This window comes from Delphinapterus leucas, chromosome 18, assembly GCF_059928025.1.
Source record: "Delphinapterus leucas isolate spDelLeu-1000000601 "Yukka" chromosome 18, BTC_Dleu_Yukka2, whole genome shotgun sequence".
NCBI lineage: Eukaryota > Metazoa > Chordata > Mammalia > Artiodactyla > Monodontidae > Delphinapterus > Delphinapterus leucas.
The window spans coordinates 25,770,276-25,790,862 of NC_143146.1; the positions used below are offsets into that span (position 1 = coordinate 25,770,276).

Genomic DNA, 20,587 nt, shown 5'->3' on the forward strand with positions numbered 1-20,587 from the left:
TTTTTAGATAATCTATATCATACATCTGATAGACATTTTTCTACTTTGTATTAGTTAATATATCTGAACTGTGCTTTCAGCATTCCTAGCTCTACTTAGTTTAGACAGCCCTACACAGGTTTGTTTTATGAGCTAAGTGTTTTTAGTTTTACATGGCATACTGTACTATTTTTCTTTCCTAATTTAAAAATTTTATTTTCTGATTCTGTACGTGCCCTTGTTCTTAACCTGAAAATTCTTCTCAAACTTTCACAGTTTTTCTCCTTTCGAAACAGATTATGTTTTCATTCCTTACACATAGGCCTGTTTAAGGAGTTCTTCTGTAACCTCTGTTATATCCTCACTCCCAACATTGTTTTGATTGGAGATCAAAGAAGCAGCAAAGCCAACTTTTCTAAACTCTGATTTCCATCCATCTGGGCATTTTAAATTGGCATATTAACTCATCCTAGTAACTATTAAGACTCGAATATTTTATAACTATTGTAACAATTCTGGCAAAGTAAAAACATTTTAAGTCCAACAGATAAAGTGAAAACTCTTCCAAGATATAGAAATAATTTTTTTCTGTCTGTAAGTTTTTCAATGGTATAAATGTTATCTTAACTTGAAAATATACTAACTTAAAATATATCACAGGGGCTTCCCTGGTGGCACAGTGGTTGACAGTCCGCCTGCCGATGCAGGGGACACGGGTGCGTGCCCCGGTCCGGGAAGATCCCACATGCCTCAGAGCGGCTGGGCCCGTGAGCCATGGCCACTGGGCCTGCGTGTCTGGAGCCTGTGCTCCGCAACGGGAGAGGCCGCAGCAGTGAGAGGCCCGCGTACCGCAAAAAAAATATATATATATATATATATCACAGAAAAAGTTATAATAATATTATAGAGGATAGCTATTTGACAGACTCACTGGAATGTTTTCAATATCACTGCAATGGAAATTTTACTTCGTATAGTTATGAAGGTACTACCACAAAATGAATAAATAAATACCAAATTCTCTCTGTGCTCCATAAGGATATTATGATAAAATAATTACTTTGCTTACTTTCATAGTTGGTAAAAATCTTGTTCAATGCAAGTTTTCTAGACAATTCTTCCACTGTATTATTAATAGTAATAGTTCCTGGTTTTCTTTCTTTGATTCACATGAAGCACTAAAAGAAAGGCCACAAACTCAGAAATCACCCTATAACAGGCAACATGACTTGGGTTCTACAGCTTTTTCCGTGAGACAGGAAGCAATTGAATGTCTCCATGGCTTTATTGAAAGTTTTTATAAGTCTAGACAAAAACTTACACAGAAACTGTTTGCAACCCTGTAACTACAGGATGAATGTGTGCAGAATGACTCTCCATGGAGAGTCAGTAATTCCAATTAGACTCCTGATCTCTGGGAGCAGACCATTTATTTGTTTGTAACTTAGTTACAATTCCAAATATTTTTAGGTCTTGATTTAAGCTTCACTAAACTGAAGATTTCATAAACTAGTAAAAAAGCCTTGGTGTATTATGACTCCATTTTCTACTTTAATCCACTTGTAACACTGTATTATAAATTGACATTTTGGTATTTTCATGTTTTGATTTTTTTTAATCTACATGCAGATTTTATTAACATTTAAATAAGATGACTATTACATAGAAATGCATGGTATTTGAAATGCTTTTCATAAGATCAGATTATTTATTTAAAACAAACCAATCTCTCTAAAGATAAGGACAAAGTATTAGGCAATAACCAAGATGGCTTTGTAAATCATCAGTAGTGTTTTGTAATGAATCGCCCATTCATACATTTGAAATTGCCTCTTAAATAAAAGGAGTAACAAATCAAACCTGTTTGACTTTTGGTAAAGTTTGGTTTAATCCTCTGTGCTGTATCTGCCATTAAATCAGATTTTAGACCTAATAACGTTGAAATGCGTTATCAGAAGAATAGAAAGTTGTCTTAACTAGGATAAGTGACAGAAAACAATCATGGCTATTTTAGGTAGAAAGTGATAATTCAATATAAGGACACGAAAATTCTCTTGGAATAAGTCAATGCCTCCAAAGTTTCTAGAAACAGAAAATGATAGTTTTCAAACTCTTCATTACCCCTGCATACCTGCTATATGACATCTGCTTAACTATTTTCACCCCAAGCAAATTAACTTCCTTTGCTTCTGTCATCTGGAGGGTTAGTGGATCATAATCTTCCATATTATAGGTCCAGACTTGGTTCATACAAAGAGCTTTCCTGTCCATAGAGAAACATAAAGATTAGGTATATATGATTGTTACTCTCAAAGTGCTTATAATTGGATGTTTGCAGTACTTGATAATTTCTCTAATTACCTCACTGTCTACTATGAGATCATCATATATTCATGGTACAAAATGAATATTTACTAACTTAAAAAGTAATGTATATTTACTTTCAAGTGTACACCCATAGTTATATGTATATGTTACTAATAATGATTTCAGTAGAACAAGCAAACAGCAATAAGGGGTAAAATATTTAAGATGTCAGGGAATCATTAACTTAGTAAGTGGTGTGATTGCTGTTTTACAGATCCAGGATGTCTGTAAGATACAGAAGAGTTGATTCCATAACTATTCCAAAAGGTCAAGAAAGCCAGCTTTTGGTAGTCCATCAACAATTTTGTTCTAATTGTTTTTTTTAAATTGTTAGGAAATAATATCTATACAAAAGTGTGAAGGTGTAGAGAAAGTCACCTCTGGCGAGGCAGTAGCTCCCTTTCGGTCCCTTACTCTCACCTTGTAAAGCTGACGCGGATCATACCACACCTCAGCCCCAAATCGTCCACGTCTTCACATCTCAGAGTGAAAGACAAAATCCACCCAATGGTCCCAAGACCCCACAAAATCTGCTCCTTCCTCTCGGCTCTCTGAACTGATCTAGAACTTTCTCCTGCCCATACTGCTCCTGACACACTGCTTTTCTCGCTGTCCTTCATTCTTGGAGCTTTTGCATTTGCTGTTCCATCTACCAGAAGTGCTCTTTTCTCAGATTTCTGCATGGCCCTTGCCCTCATTTTCTTCAGGTCTAAAATAACAACACTCTTTCCACAGCCCAGACTTTTCTATCCTACCTGCTTTATTTGTCTCTGTATCTGGCATGCAACGTATTCACTCAAACTAAAGCATGAGGGACTTAGATTTAATCTAATTATAATTTTTTTTGTCATAAAGGTAATTTTATAAAAACATAGAACTTAGGGAAGTTGTGAAATCATGTTGTGAGATCTTTTAAAAGTGTTAGGTTCTTACCAGTTTGGGAGAGTTTATGAGCGATCTACCCTAAAGTTAGTAAATGAGTTGCGATTACTTCACATGGTCATGATACAGATGGTTGGCAAGTTTCAGGATGGCCAAGTGTCATTCAACAGGCAACGGAGTGTATGAGATTTGGAATCAGAAGAACAGTGTTCAAATATTAGTGTTGCCACTTCGTTGCTTGTAATGTTGGGCAAGGTCATATAATAGTACAGAAGATATTAGTAATGGAAGCTTAAAATATATGAATAAATAAGTGAAGGGACTTTTGTAAACCACTTAAACTTATTAAAGGGATGTAGAACTTATAGTATCTGGCTCACTTTGTTGTAGTGAGGATGAGATAAAATATAAAAACGCTCTATAAAGTGAAAAACAATATATATTATTATTATTACTCTTGGTAATCAGGAAAGTAATAAGGTAAACACATAACTGAAAAAAGTTTATACAACCTTGTCTGGGTAGAGATGCTGGTCAACACACTGACATGCATAGGTCTAATAATATAATTATGAAAGTATAATAATGAAAAACTAATAATAGTAATATTTATCTCAGATGACTATGTGCCAGCCACTGAACTAAGAATTTTACAGCATTATCTCTTTGAGTAATTACTGCAATCCTATGAGGCAAGTGACTATTATCATTCCAACTTTACAAATGAAGAAAATGAAAGAATAAGCAGCCAGTTCACATAGCTAGTGAATGCTTCAACAGTGGCTGGAGTTGGTAAGTTTATTAATCATTTGGTATTGTACACACTCATATTGGTATTGTTAATCTAAACCCATAACAATACCCTTCATACAGCCAATTTCCATTTCATTTTTGAAAGTGGAAATATAAAAGGTAAACAAATTAATTAACGTTTGTTAGGATTCAAAAACAAATATACAAATTCCTGCACACATGGAAAAACAAAGCTGTTGCAATGAGTCAGAAAAGCATGAGGTCAGAAGTGTTTATATAAATTTTTTTTTCTTTTGTTTTTATTTTGTAACATCTTTATTGGAGTATAATTGCTTTACAATGGTGTGTTAGTTCCTGCTTTATAACAAAGTGAATCAGCTATACATATACATATATCCCCATATCTCCTCCCTCTTGCATCTCCCTCCCACCCTCCCTATCTCACCCCTCTACGTGGTCACAAAGCACCAAGCTGATCTCCCTGTGATCAATTTGAAATAAATATACAATAGGTTACATCCTCAGTGGCACTGGTAAATTTTATTGCAGGATGTGCTTCTTAAGGAATTTGCAAATAAAAGTCCTCAAGAGTTCCGGCCCAGCTGTCCCTTGCAGACCATAATGGCTCTTTGGCCCTCTGTTCCACCAGAGGTCACTGCACCACCTGCCAGGCAAGGCCCCCAGGTGCTGAGGTCAGATCCTCCCTCCCCCGTGGTGACCTCTTTAAACACAGTGCCTTCCTGGGTCTTAAGAGAGGATGATCCATCAATATAAGTGAGCTTTCTGCTCCCACAGAATTCATAGAACACACAAGCAGGTGATTATAATTATCCAGGCCCTAGAAATTCCAATACGTCTCTTCTCATGCTTGATTATATGAAAACGAGTAATACAAATTGCTGAAAAACTGCTCTGAATGAGGTTGAAACCCAAGGTCTAGAATGTAACAGAATTACCACTCTCTGATTTTTTTTATCATCTGAAAGATCGGCTCCACCGTGAATAACTTTGAAGGGTTGCCTACATAAGTGGGGGTTTTTCCCAGTATGACTTTTAACTTCAGTGCTGATGGCAAGAAAGAATTAAATGATTTAAGGGGGGGTGAAAAAAAGTATTTACAGGGGAAATAGCCATGTGATTGTGAAGGAGCTCTTACATATTAAACGGGACAGTTTTGTCTCTCGTCTCATAGCCTCAGAAAAACAGGAAGTATTGGGAAGGGAAAAATGAGGGGAAGAGGTGAAGGTGGGACGTCTGGCTTGTCTGTGTGAGATCTCCTGCTGGCACTATGCCCAGAAATTTTTTCTTACCCCTTTGAAAGACAGAGGCTGTATAAAAAGCTCTAAAGAGATTGATTTTCCTGGGAAAAGATTTGAGACAAGGACAGTCAGGGCAAGCCAGGCTGGTACTGGCCGTGAGACCAGACCAGAACGGATGCGGGATCCTGGTCAGTGCTGTGAAAAAGGCCAGGAAGAACAGCGAGGTGAGATGCCCAGAGAAGGCACTGACCCTGAGGTCCTTGGAGGACATGGCGGTGGGGGAAAGATAGAAAAGGCAGATTTGGGAAGTGGGAGCAGGGGAAATAGTAGAAAGGGAAAACACCTGTTATTTTAAGCCAGTGATTAATGATCACAAGGAATTGGAGACTTGGAGATGAAAAATAAATGGGAGGATTTACCTAAAGGAAACAAGGAAATATACATGGATATTTATATACAGGGGAATTTATTGCAGTGTTATTTATAATATTGAAAATTTTAAAGTCATCTGTATGTCTATATACATATATATGATATAGAGGATATATATTGTAAACATATATATGATGTATATGTGAGTATGTAAATATCATAGAATACGTAGCCATTAAAATATATTTTCTAATAATATTTTAATTCTAAATAGGTATTTTAAGTTTAAAAATCCATAAAGCAGCATTTACCCTTATATATGTATGGTATATAAATATACATATACATGCATGTATACACATAAGTGAAGAGAGAAGTGAGAGATAATGAAAGAATACATCAAAATGTCAACAATGATTTTCTTTAGATAATGGAATTGTATGATTTTAATTTACCTTCTCTATGCTTTTTGGTGTTTTTCAGATTTTTTTACAGTACTGGAGTCTGCCTTTATATTTTGTATTTTCTTAATTTGTGTCACTTATGAACATTTTCTAAAGTTTTCAATAAATACTGGATATTGTTTTTTTAATTAATTTTTATTAATTTTAATTCAGATTCACTTTTTATTAAATTAAAATAAAAATGCATATCACCTTCAAGTAGCACACTAAGAATAACCCCATTTTTCTTTTTTTTTTAAATTGGAATATAGTTGCTTTACAATGTTGTGTTAGTTCCTGCTGTACAGCAAAGTGAATCAGTTATACATAGACATATATCCACTCTTTTTTAGATTCTATTCCCATATAGGTCATTACAGAGTATTGAGTAGAGTTCCCTGTGCTATTCAGTAGGTTCTTATTAGTTAAATAAAGCATAAAGTTCCCCTGTTCCAGTTCCTCTCAAGCCCCTGTAATATTTTGAGTCACATCTCTTGGTGGTCCCATATTTATCCATGTTTGTTTTCAATTCTTGTATTAATTATTATCAGGATTCTAAATAATATGTTTATATTTTATACTAGTTATTCTACATATGCCTCTGATTCTTTCTCTACTCTTTATTGAACAGTCCCACTCCTGGATATGAATCCGTAAAAAACTGAAAACACTATTTCGAAAAGCTACAGGCACCCCAGTGTTCGTAGCAGCACTACTTAACGTTAGCCAAGATATGGAAGGAACCCAAGTGGCCATGCATATATGCATGTATATATACAATGGAATATTACTCAACCATTAAAAAAAGAATGAAATTCTGCCATTTGTAGCAAGATGGGTGGACCTACAGAATATTATGCTCAGTGAAATAAGTCAGGCAGCAAAAGACAAACACCGTATGATATCACTTGATGTGGAATCTAAAAAATAAAGCAAACGAATATATAGAGCAAGACAGAAACAGACTGTGGTTACCAGTGGCGGAGGGAAGGGGGAGGGGCAAGATAGGGGTATGGGATTAAGAGATACAAACTACTATACGTAAAATAGAAAAGCAACAAAGTTATATTTTACAGCAAAGGGAATTATAGCCATTATTTTGTAAAAACTTTTAATAGTCTATAAAACTTTTTAAAATCTATAAAAATACTGAATCACTATGCTATACACCTGAAACTAAAATAATGTCATATATCAACTGTACTTCAATTTTAAAAAAGTCAATTTGTGTCATCAGGGTTGTGTTCTTTCTGGAAACTCTAGGGAAAATACATTTCCTTGCCTCTCTAGCTTCTAGAGACCACTTATATTTCTGGTACATGGCCACATTCTTCTTGATAACCAGCCAGAAGCATCTCAGATCTCTCTTTCTGACTCTGACCTTGACTTTCATGCTTCCCTCTTTCACTTATAAGACTCTTGTGATTACAGTGGGTCTATCTGAATAATCCTGAATAATCTCTACATCTCAAGATTATTAACTTAGTCACATCTCTAAAGTCCATTTGGCATGTAAGGTAACAAATTCACAAGTTCTGACCATGAGGTCATGAACATCTCCGGGGTCATTGTTCTGCCTGTCACCATGGCTAAGGATAAAATGCCAAATTTAATTATGTGATTTGCAAAATTACAAGCTAGTTAAATGCCTGACTCTCCAAGTCTTCCATAACAAGAATGGGCACTGGTCAGAAAGGAATGTGATCCTTAGACTTGGAATGGGAATATTTGGGCAGACATAGACAAGTCTGAGAAACATTTCTCTCAGCCCCTCCAAGTCACCCTTGCTAGAAGCAGCCACCTCCTCACATGTCTAAGTAAACTGCCTCCCTTTCATTAAAACCTTTCTTTAGTTGTTTGTTTCCTGGGGAAGGCCTCTTATCCTTCCTTACTTTTTCTACCACTTCTCACTGTTTTCAGGTTCATAAAAAAATCAGATCTCAGAATGTCCCAGAGGGAGAAAGGATTTGGCACATATACCACTTAGGAAAAAGAGAGTGAATATGCTGAAGAGCTCACAAAACTTTGCTAATATATTTCAATAAAAATCTGGGGAATACAGGTGTAAATGATTTCTGATGATGGTGGTCAAATATGATGGAACATAAGGTTAGACGTGTTTGAATTAAGCCATTGGTGCTCTCTGTGATTCTAGTTTTTGGGGTTTTTTTTTTTTTTTCATTTTGGCTGCACAGCATGTGGAATCTTAGTTCTCCAACAAACAAGGGATCCAACCCCGGGCCCTTAACAGTGAGAGCATGGAGTCCTAACCACTGGACCACCAGGGAATTCCTGTGATTCTAGTTTTAATGTATAAATTTTGAGTAGCAATCAGTGACAGTTTGGTTGGTTAATTGAAGCTCTGTCTCAATAATGACCTCTATTCAGTGTGCCTCAGATGCTGGAACTTCCCTGGCATGCTTTAGAGGAGGAAATTCAGACGCTCAGGGAGATGGGAATCTTGAGGTGGATCAATTATGTGCAACCTATTCAGCAACCATCAGTGAAATCCATGGAGGGGATTCAGAAACTTCCCTCCTGAAGACACTAGGAAACCCACGGGTACAGGGAGCTCAGTGGTGGCTGTCCTCTACAGGCTGGGGATGGCAGTTGGGAGATGCTGCCACAGAGTTGAATTCACTGATTGCAGTAGAAACAAGAAAATGCCACAGAGGCAAAGAACAGATAGTAACATCTAACCTTCAGAGAAAAGATGGGAACAATGGGAACAATTACTATAATAGAAAGAAGAAACAGTTTCTGATCTAGAAGGATCCATGGTTGTGGCTAGTTAATCACTGTGTCCCTAAGAATAAAATATATGAGAAAACATATAAAGTGTATCCTGAGGAATATGATCAAACAAAACAAAACTCTAGGTCTGTTGAGTGGAAAAGTGACTTGAGTCACTGTAGTGGAAATTCATAACTTCAGACCCAGTTTCTGAACGTAAGCCTGTGCACCTGAAATGAGAGAAAATCTGGGTCCTCTGGCATAAGAACCTGAGATAGGACCACAAATTGTATAATTTTCTTATATTCCTCACGTAGTTCCTTAGGATTTCCTTGCATGGCCACGTGCTTTGGTAATGTTTTCTCACTTTAGGATTTCTTTTTGATATTTATGCAGTACCACAGAAGTAATTTTTTAGAAAGAATACTAGTAAACATGTCTTACCTTTCATATCTGAATATGTCTAATATATGCTTTTACACTTGAAAGCTAGTTTAACTGAATATAAAACTTTAGATCAAAATATTTTCTGTAAAATGTTTATTCTTCCCTAAGAACTTTTGAAGACACAGGAATTACAGTGTTCTTTAGTTGGATGCAAATCTGATTCTTATTAAATTATGGGTAACATGGTTTTTCTCTCTTCTAGCAATGAGATTTTTAGAGGGCTTAATTGACACACCAAGGCTACCAGTTTAGGAGTTCACCAAGAAGAGAAATTAGCATAAATTTGTGTATTATAAGAAATGAAATATTGTAGCATCCTATGACTTGTGGTAAAATTAACTGGCTTATGAGATTTCAAAATGTTTGTTAATAAACTCTTTCTTTATCTGATACTTAAGAGATTATGTTACTCCTGTAACAGTAATCTGTAATCAACTAAGAGTTTGCTAACAATACATAAATGTTCGCTGGCTTCAGTTCCTCTCCTCCTCCCAGAAGTCTAATATAGTAGGTCTGGAGCCTGTGTGTTTGCATTTTTAACATGTATCCCAGGGAATTATGATCTTCTTCAAAGTTTAAAGATCATTTTCATATATTTGTCCCAGTAAAATGTGCCATGTAAGAGGCAGTCAGTGAATATTTTTGAAAAGGAGGATAAATGAATGAGAATGAAGGAATAAAAGCAAATTTAAAGGGAAACCAAAGTCTGAGACCACTTGTCTCTGTGAGCAATGCTTTATTTCTAAGTCTGCAGATCTGATGAGCCAATAGAATATGATAATAGTGTAGTGTAGTATTGTAGCAGCAAAGATATTTCAACCTCTCTGAATCTCCATCAACAAAATGGTAGCATTTCTCACAAGGTTCAAATTAGGAACTGATTTAGTTAATTTCTCCCAGCACATAATAGGTACTAAATAAATGGTGGCTCTTATTCCAGAAAATTCAGTGTCCTTACTTGACACTGTTGAGCAGAATATGTATCTTTTCACTCGAACATGAAGACCAAAGTCATAAAACGAATTCAGATTTATACTAACCTGAGCATATTATTTTCAATGACATTCATTTTCCTCACATTGCCCCTTTGGTGCTGGCTGAGCTATATAGAAAGCAAGAAATAGGCTTGTGAGAAAAAAAGAGACATATCCTAATGAGATTTAGGTCGCTATTTCCCCCGCATTTTCTATGGTGAGCATTGATTAATTACGATGAGAAAAAGTGTTTCTAAAAAACATAGGAGGGGCTTCCCTGGTGGCGCAGTGGTTGAGAGTCCGCCCGCCAATGCAGGGGACACGGGTTCGTGCCCCAGTCCGGGAAGACCCCACATGCCACGGAGCGGCTGGACCCGTGAGCCATGGCCGCTGAGCCTGCGCGTCCGGAGCCTGTGCTCCGCAATGGGAGAGGCCACAACAGTGAGAGGCCCGTGTACCGCAAAAAAAAAAAACAAAAAAAAAACATAGGAGACTCAGCTCAAATTCAACTGCCACTCAGACTTCACTGGATTTTCCAATTTATATTCAAATGATCCCACATTTTGGGATCAAGACTTGGAGGGATCTTTGATAACAAAGTTCTCTTCAATCTGGCATTTCCCACAACTCCACAGGGTCCACCCTAGGGCCCGGGATGAAGAGTCCAGTCCAGTAAGTGTGCATGCAGATCAGAAAGAGTACACTCACCTAGTTTTAAAACACCCAAGATGCTGTGCCCTGAATTTTAAACAGTGCATGTGACTTGGTTCATTTTGGTTTCAAGTTCAAAGGCATCAGATCAGTTCTGGGGGTTAACAGTGAGTACATCTTTCAAGAGCTGCTTGATCCCCTCAGACATGGAAGTTCTTCATTCCTGCAGATGTGCAACTCTGTCTTTGGTTTTTCTAGCAGCATCTCATACACAGGGATAATCTCAGACCCCTGTTTCACAGAGGCCCCCAGGAGCTCCCCGGGGGGGAATTTTGAGTGAAGTTTCAGAATCTGAGTAAGCAATGGGTGGGCACAAGTGTTGGAAGCAGCTGCATTCTAGTAAATTGACAATAACTATCAGGAAGTAATATCAGAGCAGATGCTTTAGGTAGTAACAATCGGAGAAAGTCAGCCTGAAAGATTTGTCCATCTCCTTAAGTGTATCATCTAGTCATTAGTCATGGTAAACTACTGGGCAAAGAGTCATAGGCTCAGACATGTGGCATCTTGGGGACAAAGTTTCCCAGAGTCACATTAAAAAACTGAAGGATGCTATGTAATCTTTTTGGTTTTTAATAAATATAATCCTTTATTTTTGGGGGGGGTGAATTTTTATATTTAATTTTATTTTTTATATAGCAGGTTCTTATTAGTTATCTGTTTTATACATATTAGTGTATACGTGTCAATCCCAATCTCCCAAGTCATCCCACCACCAACACTCCCCCACAACTTTCCCCTCTTGGTGTCCATAAGTTTGTTCTCTACATCTGTGTCTCTATTTCTGCCTTGCAAACTGGTTCATCTGTACCATTTTTCTAGATTACGTATATATGCGTTAATACACGATATTTGATTTTCTCTTTCTGACTTATTTCACTCTGTATGACAGTCTCTAGATCTTTCCACGTGTCTACAAATGACCCAATTTCGTTCCTTTATATATATATATATATATATATATATATATATATATATATACACCACATCTTCTTTATCCATTCATCTGTCGGGCATTTAGGTTGCTTCCATGACCTGCCTATTGTAAATAGTGCTGCAATGAACACTGGGGTTCATGTGCCTCTTTGAATTATGGTTTTCTCTGGGTATATGCCCAGTAGTGGGATTGCTGGGTCATATGGTAATTCTATTTTTAGTTTTTTTAAGGAACCTCCATACTGTTCTCCATAGTGGCTGTATCAATTTACATTCCCACCAACAGTGCAAGAGGGGTCCCTTTTCTCCATACCGTCTCCAGCATTTGTTGTTTATAGATTTTCTGATGATACGCATTCTAACCGGTGTGAAGTGATACCTCATTGTAATGTTGATTTGCATTTCTCTAATACTTAGTGATGTTGAGCAGCTTTTCATGTGCTTCTTGGCCATCTGTATGTCTTCTTTAGAGAGATGTCTATTTAGGTCTTCTGCCCACTTTTTGAGTGGGTTGTTTTTTTTCATTATTGAGTTGCATGAGCTGTTAATATATTTTGGAGATTAATCCTTTGTCCGTTAATTCGTTTGCAAATATTTTAACACATTCTGAGGATTGTCTTTTCATCGTTTGTAGTTTCCTTTGCTGTGCAAAAACTTTTAAGTTTCATTAGGTCCTGTTTGTTTCTTTTTGTTTCTATTTCCATTACTCTAGGAGGTGGGTCAAAAAGATCTTGGTGTGATTTATGTCAAAGAGTGTTCGTCCTATGTTTTCCTCTAACAGTTTTATAGTGTCCAGCCTTACATTTAGGTCTTTAATCCATTTTGAGTTTATTTTTGTGTATGGGTTAGGGAGTGTTCTAATTTCATTCTTTTACATGTAGCTGTCCAGTTGAATTTCCCAGCTGAATTTATTAAAGACTCTGTCTTTTCCCCATTGTATATCCTTGCCTCCTTTGTCATAGATTAGTTGACCATAGGTGCATGGTTTTATCTCTGGGCTTTCTATCCTGTTCCATTAATCTATATTTCCGTTTTTGTACCAGTACGATATTGTCTTGATTACTGTAGCTTTGTAGTATAGTCTGATTTCTCCAGCTCCGGTTTCTTCCCTCAAGATTGCTTTGGCTATTCGGGGTCTTCTGTGTCTCCATACAAATTTTAAGATTTTTTGTTCTAGTTCTGTAAAAAATGCCACTGGTAATTTGATAGGGATTGCATTGAATCTGTACATTGCTTTGGGTAGTATACCCATTTTCACAATATTGATTCTTCCAATCCAGGAACATGGTATATTTCTCCATCTGTTTATGTCATCTTTGATTTCTTTCATCCATGTCTTATAGTTTTCTGAGTACAGGTCTTTCACCTCCTTAGGTAGGTTTTTGTTTTGTTTTGTTTTTTATTCAGCAGGTTCTTATTAGTTATCCATCTTATACATATTGTGTATATATGTCCCCAGTCTCCCAATTCTTAGGTAGGTTTATTCCTAGGTATTTTATTCTTTTTGTTGCAATGGTGAATGAGATTGTTTCCTTAGTTTATCTTTCTGATCTTTCATTGTTAGTGTATAGGAATGCAAGAGATTTCTGTGCATTAATTTTGTATCCTGCAACTTTACCAAATTCATTGATTAGCTCTAGTAGTTTTCTGTTGGCATCTTTAGGATTCTCTATGTATAGTATCATGTCATCTGCAAACAGTGACAGATTTACTTCTTCTTTTCCAATTTGTATGCCGTGGCTAGGACTTCCAAAACTATGTTGAATACTAGTGGTGAGAGTGGACATCCTTGTCTTACTCCTGATCTTAGAGGAAATGCTTTCAGTTTTTCACCATTGAGAATGATGTTTGCTGTGGGTTTGTCATACATGGCCTTTACTATGTTGATGTAGGTTCCCTCTATGCCCACTTTCTGGAGAGTTTTTATCATAAATGGGTTGAATTTTGTCAAAAGCTTTTTCTGCATCTATTGAGATGATCATATGGCTTTTATTCTTCTGTTTGTTAATATGGTGTATCATATTGATTGATTTGCGTATGGTGAAGAATCCTTGCATCCCTGGGATAAATGCCACTTCATCATGGTGTATGATCCTTTTAATGTGTTGTTGGATTCTGTTTGCTAGTATCTTGTTAAGGATTTTTGCATCTATATTCATCAGTGATATTGTTCTGTAATTTTCTTTTTTTATAGTTTCTGTGTCTGGTTTTGGTATCAAGTTGATGGTGGCCTCGTAGAATGAGTTTAGAAGTGTTCCTTCCTCTGCAATTTTTTGGAAGAGCTTGAGAAGGGTGGGTGTTAGCTCTTCTCCAAATGTTTGATAGAATTCACCTGTGAAGCCATCTGGACCTGGACTTTTGTTTGTTGGAAGACTTTTAATCACAGTTTCAATTTCATTACTTGTGATTCATCTGTTCATATTATCTGTTTCTTCCTGGTTCAGTCTTGGAAGGTTACACCTTCCTAAGAATTTGTCCATTTCTTCCAGGTTGTCCATTTTATTGGCATAGAGTTGTTTGTAGTAGTCTCTTATGATGCTTTGTATTTCTGCGGTGTCTGCTGTTAACTTCTCCTTTTTCATTTCTAATTTTATTGATTTGAGTACTCTCCCTCTTTTTCTTGATGAATCTGGCTAAAGGTTTATCAATTTTGTTTATCTTCTCAAAGAACCAGCTTTGAGAACTTTTATTGATCTTTGCTATTGTTTTGTTTCTATTTCATTTATTTCTGCTCTGATCTTTATGATTTCTTTCCTTCTACTAACTTTGGGTTTTGTTTGTTCTTCTTTCTCTAGTTCCTTTAGGTGTCAGGTTAGATTGTTTATTTGAGATTTTTCTTGTTTCTTGAGGTAGGATTGCATTGCTATAAACTTCCCTCTTAGAACTGCTTTTGCTGCATCCTATAGGTTTTGGATTGTCATGTTTTCATTGTCATTTGTCTCTAAGTATGTTTTGATTCCCTCTTTGATTTCTTCAGTGATCTCTTCGTTATTTAGTAACATATTGTTTAGCCTCCATGTGTTTGTGTTTTTTACTCTTTTCTCCCTGTAATTTATTTCTAATTCATAGTGTTGTGGTCTGAACAGATGCTTGATATGATTTCAATTTTCTTAAATTTACCGTGGCTTGATTTCTGACCCAAGATGTGATGTATCCTGGGGAATGTTCCGTGTGTACTTGAGAAGAAAGTGTAATCTGCTGTTTTCAGATGGTATGTCCTATAAATATATATCTGGTCTATTGTGTCGTTTAAAACTTGTGTTTCCTGGGCTTCCCTGGTGGCGCAGTGGTTGAGAGTCTGCCTGCCGATGCAGGGGACGTGGGTTTGTGCCCCGGTCTGGGCAGATCCCACATGCCACGGAGCAGCTGGGCCCGTGAGCCATTGCTGCTGGGCCTGCGCGTCCGGAGCCTGTGCTCCACAACAGGAGAGGCCACAGCAGTGAGAGCCCTGTGTACTGCAAAAAAAAAACAAAAAAAAAAACCTTGCGTTTCCTTATTAATTTTCTGTCTGGATGATCTATCCATTGGTGTAAGTGAGGTGTTAAAGTTCCCCACTATTATTGTGTTACTGTTGATTTCCTCTTTTAGAGCTGTTAGCAGTTGCCTTATGTATTAAGGTGCTCCTCTGTTGGGTGCATATATATTTATAATTGTTATATCTTCTTCTTGGATAGATCCCTTGATCATTATGTAGTGCCCTCCTTGTCGCTTGTAACATTCTTTATTTTAAAGTCTATTTTATCTGATATGAGTATTGCTACTCCAGCTTTTTTTCTGATTTCCATTTGCATGGAATATCTTTTTCCATCCCCTCACTTTTAGTCTGAATGTGTCACTAGGTCTGAAGTGGGTCTTTTGTAGACAGCATATATATGGGTCTTGTTTTTGTATCCATTCAGCAAGCCTTTGTCTTTTGGTTGGAGCATTTAATCCATTCACATTTAAGGTAATTATCAATATGTATGCTCCTATTACCATTTTCTTAATTGTCATGGGTTTGGTTTTGTAGGTCCTTTTCTTCTCTTGTGTTCCCCACTTCGAGAAGTTCCTTTAGCATTTGTTGTAGAGCTGGTTTGGTGTTGCTGAATTCTCTTAGCTTTTGCTTGTCTGTAAAACTGTTAATTTCTCTGTCGAATCTGAATGAGATCCTTGCCAGGTAGAGTGATCTTCGTTGTAGTTTCTTCCCTTTCATCAATTTAAATATATCGTGCCACTCCCTTCTGGCTTGTACAGTTTCTGCTGAGGAATCAGCTGTTAACCTTATGGTAGTTCCCTTGTGTGTTATTTGTCGTTTTTCCCTTGTTGCTTTCAATAATTTTTCTTTGTCTTTAATTTTTGTCAATTTGATTACTATGTGTCTCACCATGTTTCTCCTTTGGTTTATCCTGCCTGAGACTCTCTTGCTTCCTGGACTTCGGTGGCTATTTCCTTTCCCATGTTAAGGAAGTTTTCGACTATAATCTCTTCAAACCTTTTCTCTGGTCCTTTCTCTCTCTCTTCTCCTTCTGGGACCCCTATAATGCAAATGTTCTTGTGTTTAATGTTGTCCCAGAGGTCTCTTAAGCTGTCTTCATTTTTTTTCATTCTTTTTTCTTTATCCTGTTCCATGGCAGTGAATTTCACATTCTGTCTTCAGGTCACTTATTCATTCTTCTGCCTCAGTTATTCTGCTATTGATTCCTTCTAGTGTATTTTTCATGTCAGTTATTCCATTGTTCAACTCTGTTTGTTCTTTAATTCTTCTAGGTGTTTGTTCTTTAATTCTTCTAGGCCTTTCTTAAACATTTCTTGTATCTTCTCAATCTTTGCCTCCATTCTTTTTCCGAGGTCCTGGATCATCTTCACTATCATTGTTCTGAATCCTTTTTCTGGAAGGCTGCCTATCTCTATGTCATTCAGATGTTTTTCTGGGGTCTTATCTTGTTCCTTCATCTGGTACATAGTCCTCCTGCCTTTTCATTTTGTCTACCTTTCTGTGAATGTGGTTTTCGTCCCACAGGCTGCAGAATTGTAGTTCTTCTTGCTTCTGCTGTCTGCTCTCTGGTGGATGAGGCTATCTTAAGAGGCCTGTGCACGCTTCCTGATGGGAGGGACTGGTAGTGGGTAGAGCTGGGTCTGCTCTGCTGGGCAGAGCTCAGTAAAACTTTAATCCGCTTTCTGCTGATGGGTGGGGCTGAGTTCCCTCCCTGGTGGTTGTTTGACCTGAGGCGACCAACACTGGAGCCTACTCAGCTCTTTCCTGGGCCTAATGGCGGACTCTGGTAGGGCTCACGCCAAGGAGTACTTCTCAGAACTTCTGCTGCCAGTATCCTTGTCCCCACAGTGAGCCACAGCCACCCCCTGCCTCAGCAGGAGACCCTCCAACACCAGCAGGTAGGTCTGGTTCAGTCTTCCCTGGGGTCACTGCTCCTTCCCCTGGGTCCTGATGCACACACTACTTTGTGTGTGCTCTCCAAGAGTGGAGTCTTTGTTTCCTCCAGTCCTGTCAAAGTCCTGCAATCAAGTCCTGCTAGCCTTCAAAGTCTGATTCTCTAGGAATTCCTCCTCCCGTTGTCAGACCCCCAGGTTCAGAAGCCTGATGCGGGGCTCAGAACCATCACTGCAGTGGGTGGACTTCTGTGGTATGTGTTCTCCAGTTTGTGAGTCACTCATCCAGCCGTTATGAGATTTGATTTTATTGTGATTGTGCCCCTCCTACCATCTCTCATTGTGGCTTCTCCTTTGTCTTTGGGGTATCTTTTTTGGTGAGTTCCAGTGTCTTCCTGTCGATGATTGTTCAGCAGTTACTTGTGATTCTGGTGCTCTCACAAGATTCTGGTGCTCTCACAAGAGGGAGTGCTATGTAATCTTAATAATAATACTCGGCTCAGAGGGGAAGATGGCGGAAGACTAAGACACGGAGATCACCTTCCTCCCCACAGATACACCAGAAATACATCTACACGTGGAACAACTCCTACAGAACACCTACTGGATGCTGGCAGAAGACCTCAGACCTCCCAAAAGGCAAGAAACTCCCCACATACCTGGGTAGGGCAAAAGGAAAAAAGAAAAAACAGAGACAAAAGAATAGGGATGGGACCTGCACCAGTGGGAGGGAGCTGTGAAGGCGGAAAGGTTTCCCACACACTAGGAAGCCCCTTCGCGGGCGGAGACTGCGGGTGGCGGAGGGGGGAGCTTTGGAGCCACGGAGGAGAGCACAGCAACAGGGGTGAAGAGGGCAAAGCGGGGAGATTCCCGCACAGAGGATGGGTGCTGACCGTCACTCAACAGCCTGAGAGGCTTGTCTGCTCACCCGCCAGGGCGGGCAAAGCTGCAAGCTGAGGCTTGGGCTTAGATCAGAGCGCAGGGAGAGGACTGGGGTTGGCTGCGTGAACACAGCCTGAAGGGGTTAGTGCCCCACGGCTAGCCGGGAGAGAGTCCAGGAAAAGGTCTGGAGCTGCCGAAGAGGCAAGAGACTTTTTCTTGCCTCTTTGTTTCCTGGTGGGCGAGGAGAGGGGATTAAGAGCGCTGCTTAAAGGAACTCCAGAGAAGGGCGCGAGCCGCGGCTAAAAGCACGGATCTCAGAGACGGGCAGGAGACACTAAGGCTGCTGCTGCCGCCACCAAGGGGCCTGTGTGCGAGCACAGGTCACTATCCACACCCCTCTTCCGGGGAGCCTGTGCAGCCCGCCACTGCCAGGTTCCTGGGATCCAGGGACAACTTCCCCAGGAGAACACATGGCGTGCCTCAGGCTGGTGCAACGTCACGCTGGCCTCTGCTGCCGCAGGCTCGCCCCGCACTCCACGCCCCTCCCTCCCCCCCAGCCTGAGTGAGCCAGAGCCCCCAAAGCAGCAGCTCCTTTAACCCCGTCCTGTCTGAGCGAAAAACAAATGCCCTGCAGCAACCTACACGCAGAGGCGGGGCCAAATCCAAAGCTGAGCCCCTGGGAGCTGTGAGAACAAAGAAGAGAAAGGGAAATCTCTCCCAGCAGCCTCAGGAGCAGCGGATTAAAGCTCCACAATCAACTTGATGTACCCTGCATCTGTGGAATACCTGAATAGACAACGAATCATCCCAAATTGAGGAGGTGGACTTTGAGAGCAAGATTTATGATTTTTTCCCCTTTTCCTCTTTTTATGAGTGTGTATGTGTATGCTACTGTGTGAGATTTTGTCTGTATAGCTTTGCTTCCACCATTTGTCCTAAGGTTCTATCCATCTGTTTTTGTTTTTCTAGTTTTTTATTTAATAACTAACTTTATTACATTTATTTTATTTTACTTTATCTTTCTTTCTTTCTTTTTTCCTTCCTTCATTCCTTCCTCCCACCATCCCTCCGTCCCTCCTTTCTTTCTTTCCTTTCTTCTTTATTTCTTTCTTCCTACTTCTACTAATTCTTTCTCTCTACTTTTTCTCCCTTTTATTCTGAGCCCTGTGGATGAAAGGCTCTTGGTGCTGCAGCCAGGAGTCAGTGCTGTGCCTCTGAGGTGGGGGAGCTATCTTCAGGACACTGGTCAACAAGAGACCTCCCAGCTCCACGTAATATCAAATGCTGAAAATCTCCCAGAGATCTCCATCTCAAAACCAGCACCCAGCTTCACTCAACGACCAGCAAGCTACAGTGCTGGACATCCTATGCCAAACAACTAGCAAGACAGGAACACAACCCCACCCATTAGCAGAGAGGCTGCCTAAAATCATAGTAAGTCCACAGACACCCCAAAACACACCACCAGACGTGGATCTGCCCACCAGACAGACAAGATCCAGCCTCATCCACCAGAACACAGCCACTAGTCCCCTCCACCAGGAAGCCTATGCAACCCACTGAACCAACCTTAGCCACTGGGGACAGACATCAAAAACAACGGGAACTACGAACCTGCAGCCTGCAAAAAGGAGACCCCAAATACAGTAAGATAAGCAAAATGAGAAGACAGAAAAACACACAGCAGATGAAGGAGCAAGATAAAAACACACCAAACCTAACAAATGAAGAGGAAATAGGCAGTCTACCTGAAAAAGAATTCAGAATGATCTGAAATTTTGGAAATAGAATAGACAAAATGCAAGAAACATTTAACAAGGACCTAGAAGAACTACTCTAGATGGGATCAATAGCAGAATAACTGACACAGAAGAATGGATAAGTGACCTGGAAGATAAAATAGTGGAAATAACTACTGCAGAGCAGAATAAAGAAAAAAGAATGAAAAGAACTGAGGACAGTCTCAGAGACCTCTGGGACAACATTAAACGCACCAACATTCGAATTATAGGGGTTCCAGAAGAAGAAGAGAAAATGAAAGGGACTGAGAAAATAGTTGAAGAGATTATAGTTGAAAACTTCCCTAATATGGGAAAGGAAATAGTTAATCAAGTCCAGGAAGCACAGAGAGTCCCATACAGGATAAATCCAAGGAGAAATATGCCAAGACACATATTAATCAAACTGTCAAAAATTAAATACAAAGAAAGCATATTAAAAGCAGCAAGGGAAAAACAACAAATAACACACAAGGGAATCCCCATAAGGTTAACAGCTGATCTCTCAGCAGAAACTCTGCAAGCCAGAAGGGAGTGGCAGGACATACTGAAAGTGAAAACCTGCAACCAAGATTACTCTACCCAGCAAGGATCTCATTCAGATTTGATGGAGAAATTAAAACCTTTACAGACAAGCAAAAGCTGAGAGAGTTCAGCACCAACAAACCAGCTTTACAACAAATGCTAAAGGAACTTCTCTAGGC

At 39.0% G+C, this 20,587-nt stretch overlaps 1 long non-coding RNA gene across 1 annotated transcript in view; it reads right to left on the reverse strand.

Moving 5' to 3' along the window:
* Positions 1-708: 708 nt before the first annotated feature.
* Positions 709-20,587, reverse strand: part of LOC149746832 (uncharacterized) — a 144,754-nt gene continuing 124,875 nt past the window's right edge. The window contains exon 3 of the long non-coding RNA XR_016388654.1: positions 709-2,242. This is a non-coding gene — a long non-coding RNA (uncharacterized LOC149746832). The remainder of the gene's footprint in view (positions 2,243-20,587) is intronic.